The sequence below is a fragment of the Alexandromys fortis genome, unplaced genomic scaffold (genome assembly GCF_014885135.2).
Source record: "Alexandromys fortis isolate MF-2015 unplaced genomic scaffold, M_Fortis_MF-2015_v1.1 scaffold_339, whole genome shotgun sequence".
Taxonomy (NCBI): domain Eukaryota; kingdom Metazoa; phylum Chordata; class Mammalia; order Rodentia; family Cricetidae; genus Alexandromys; species Alexandromys fortis.
Genome location: NW_026068234.1, coordinates 9537 through 14169, shown reverse-complemented (window position 1 = coordinate 14169; position 4633 = coordinate 9537).

Sequence of the window (4633 nt, the reverse complement as noted above, 5' to 3'; positions counted from 1 at the left end):
GCAGCATTTGAGATTCAAAAGTTTCTGAAAATCAGGGAATTTTAACAGGTTTGGTAAAGCCATGTGTAAGAACACAGGGTCAAGAGCCATAGGACAAAAATGCCTGTCTTCATATCCCTTTTAATGTATCATCACTGTAACTATCATCACAGTGACTTAGAATGCTTGAATAGGATGTATTCTATTCCAGGGAAACATCAAGCATTGCATTAGAGTTTAGAAATGCTTATGTGATTCAATCATTCATAAATGTTTCTTTACTACCTTGGTCTTCTTGGGTTTGTAGTATTTTATAGGACAGTTGAATTGCCACAAATCATACTGAACTATATCCTTCCTCACCAGGAATTGACAATAAAAGGAATCAGAGGAGATCAACAAATCAGTTAAAGAATGTTAATAAATCCAAGAAGAAACAAATGTTTGAAGGAAAACAATAAGACTGTTCAAGAAAGAGAAGTAATAAAAATAATACAAACTAAGAGAATTCAGGAAATAGAAATTATAGGTAAGCAAAGAGGAACCACAGATGCAAGCACTGCCAACTGAAAACAAGAAATGGAAGAGAGGATCTTAGGCATTGGAGACACTACAGAAGAAAATAGATACAACATATTTTGTTTACAGAACATGTTAAATCTGTGTTTTACAACACCTTTACGGTTTGGATGAGTCTTTAATAAGAGCATATCAGTTATGTGTGTCCCTGTGCATAAAAGTAGAAAAGTTACAATTCTGAAGAAGCAATAAAAATAATTTTATAGTTGGGTCAGGGTCACCACAACATGAAAGCTTATAGTAAATAGTCGTAGCATTATGAAGGTTGAGAATTCAAGAGGCTGAAGCAGATGGTTCCAAAGTACAATGTTAATAATGAGCCATGCCAAAACTTTTATGCACTGGAACTACTGCGTAGAACAGTTGGATCTCAAACTCTCAAACACTGACTCTGGGGTTTAAAGGCCTGTGCCTTTGTAAATGTCAATATTCAAGCATGGTGATTTTTCGGTTCAATTGTGTTCCCTGAAAGTCACATGTTGAGGAATTACTGAGAGACTGTGCTCTGTTATTAAAGTTTGCTTATTTCCAACACTAAACACAGAACCGTGAATGCCATCATCCCAAAGAAGCTGGAAGCACAGGGACTAAAATTTCTGAAATCTGAGGTACTCCTAAACACAGCCATTACCTAGGATAATGAAATATTTCAAATAATGGGGAAAGAATTCCTATAGCATAAGTAAAAGAAGTCAGAGAAAGATCTTTGGATTCAACCTGAACAGCAGAAAAACAAAGCAGTCAAGGCACTAAGATGTCTTACATTTATCAAGACTGGGCTACGATAAACTAATCGTACTGAAGCAGTTTCTCCTCCCATTTTTTCTTTTGTCTAGAGTTGGGATTCAAGGCATATGACTCCTTAGTATTGGGATTAAAGATTTAGGCCACCAACATGAGGATTTGTTTCTGTATTGATCTTCTGTAGATCAGGTTGGGATTGAACTCACAGAGATCCATCTGCCTCTCTCCTAGATCCTGGGATTAAAGGTGTGTGTCACCATTACCTTACCCCTAGTCACTTTAGATTAGCCTTGGTTCCTCAGATGAGATATATTTATTAAAAACAAATAATATAACACTGAAAAATTCAAATCCTGAAAAAGATTAGCCAAAATGTACAAAAATAATTGAATCTTCTACATAATAATTTTATGTTTTATCTTCAATGACTGCTTTTTTATATTCTGGGCTTTAATCAATTAAAGCATGTTGATCAGAAGTTATAGATAAATGGCAGACTTGATATTCCTTTCTGTGTGGAGATGTCCCTTTCACTGTAGTGACTGACTATGCTTACATTGCATGGGTTCTCCTTTAATGGCATCACCGAGGTTTGAATAGAGATTCTGAGCTAGGGCTGAAGGAGGAGTCCATTTGTAACTCAAAGAAAAGGCAGAATGTCTTTCCTCTGACTTGTTAGTATAGTTGTTTATTTCCTGCTATGTGAATATTGTTCACCTTAGCTATGCTGAACTTGGTTTTCTTAGGCTACAAAGCTGTGCTTAAACTGGAGACCCTCCTGCTCACCACGCCTTATAGGGTACAAGGTGCTGACTGCCAAGGGCAGATACAGAAGGTGTGATCCAAGGGAGTGTCTAACTAATTAGCATAACAGTTCAATCCTTGAAGTCAGACACTATAAAAGCACAAACTGCTTGAGCATAAGCTCAGTTGAAGCAGAGCACAGGCCTGGAGACACATCAGCACCTGGAGCTTGCTGGAATCAGCCCTGATCTGCCCTAGAAAGAGACCACATTGGAGAACAGAAACATTTTACTTTTTTGTGGCGTGGGTATGTGTAGGTTTGTTTATTTTTGTGGGTTGTGGGAGATGCTGCTTTACAATTGTGGGGAGGTCTCTCTGTTGTGTGGACTTTTGGAAAATCTTTCTGCTCAAGCATTTCCCCTTTAAAATGCTGAAGGTGAGGTATGTGTTCTCTTGTTTTATGGACATGTCCCTGCTACTATGCAAACTGAATGCTGTTGGTCATTCATTTTTATAGTTTTTTTTACGAAAGTTTTGCTCTAAAGCACTTGTAAGGGGAGACACAGGTGAAACATAAAATTCGAGACTCTGCAAAAATAACTTTTACCTTTTACAAAGGGGTGAGCAGATAACCCTTGGCTACCATGCAGCTGTTTTCTCATTTAAGGTCTTCCCATTCTCAATTAGGATTTTTCTTCCTGTTGTGGAAAGTAAAAATATACTCACATTTACTTCTCTGTTTTGGACTCTGGAAAATTTTGTGTATTACTCTAAAGACGTATTTACTTTGAAAAGTCTCTTAGTAGATCTTTGATATTAATAATGTTTTACTCATTTAATTCATTGTTTTAACACATTCCACTGATTTCTTAAACAGATCTTCAGGTCACAAGAAAAATACTGGTTGCTATATTTGAATAATTCTGAGGATTCTCAGCAGAATGGCTTCACACCTCAAAGACACCTTTATGCCCCTGTCACCAGAAAATGGTGGCATAGTAGAAAACATGGAGGTTATTACTGGCCGGGTTTCTCCTGTGCAGTGGGAAGAAGAAATCTCTAATTCTGCTAGTGTTTGCCTCAACTTTTCCCCAAATGACAATTGCTCCTGTGCAAAGCAGGAGTTGCAAACACTCTGGGAGATGTTTACCTCATGGTTGAAGCCAGAAGAACAGACCAAGGAGCAGATAATTTCTCAGCTGGTCTTGGAACAGTTTCTCAAAACTGGGTGCTCCAAGGACATTGCTGTGAAAGAGTTGTGGGAATCAAGTGGAAGAAACCTGGAGAAACTCATGCGGGGACTGACTGACCAGTGCTTGATGCCTCCTGTCATGGTGAGTAGCGTAACTAAGAGGAATAAAGACAGCCGTCTACATTTGGGGAAATTAGGAAGGCTCTATAGTTGTTTATTGATCAGTCTATGGTGCCCTCTATAAACATATTTACGATGGAGACTTCCTACTGCTTTAAATTCACGTGAGGAATACAGAAAAGAGGCCATGGATTGCATGGTGGAAAAAACTTTTAATAATAGCTAGAAACACTAGAGAAATATTTAGGTCATCTGGAAAATGATTGGTGAATCAATATCAGAAACATTAGCACATATTTGAATAACAGAGATTTCATTTCCCACCACACCCATGTGGTCACATTTGGGTAATGCTGGGCAAATTTCAGGTGGAGTTACAGAACTGTTATTTTTTTAGTCATTATACTGACATGTTTTGTGGTCTTGTGCAGACTTCTGATGTGCTCTCTCGCTGTCTTCGCTGTCAGGGATGTTTTTCATGATTTTCAATTTGTTTTTAAGAAATTGAAACATAAGTCGAGTTGTAATTCAGAGGAAGTTATGGTCTGTCAAATATGAATATTACATAAATAATTTCATCTATGAGTCTTGGCACACATTTAACATTTTAATGTCTGAAATATCCTGTGATCCAAGACCTGGGTCACAGCATCCATGGGGTATAGCTGTCTTAAAGGTTTTCTAAATTATCTAGTACATGTCTTTTAGGTCGTGCTGCTAACTGAAGCAGCAGGATAGTATCATATCCCCTCCAAAACATATTCAACACAGACACACCCATGATAAATACCTTGGTGTATAATGGTGCAGCAATGCCAATTAAAAAAAAACAATAATCTTAAGCAAGATGTAGATCTTTTATAATGTCTGAGTTTGCATTATTCTCATTCACTGACTGAAATAGCGAAGGTGGTGATTTAAACACCCCATACATACTTTTCTAATGCTCATTCTATAACTCTCTTTCTGAACATACAACCTTATGATTTTTTCATTAAAGTAGCAATTTTGGTATAGTTTTTCTAGCTTTGGTGTGATGAGGGACATTTCCTGGAATAATGAGAATCCTTTCTTGATGGGGAAAGTCCCTAGTTTTCAATTAAGACAAACCTCTTCTTTCCTCATTCAATGCATTGGCCAGCTGAAGATAATGTGGTGGACATGCATTACTGAAGCTAGCGTATACCATTTCCTTGGGAACAGAGACATAACACTTGCAAATACACAGTAAATAGTGGCTTTAGGATACATAACTTGGGAAATACAGAATAAAGC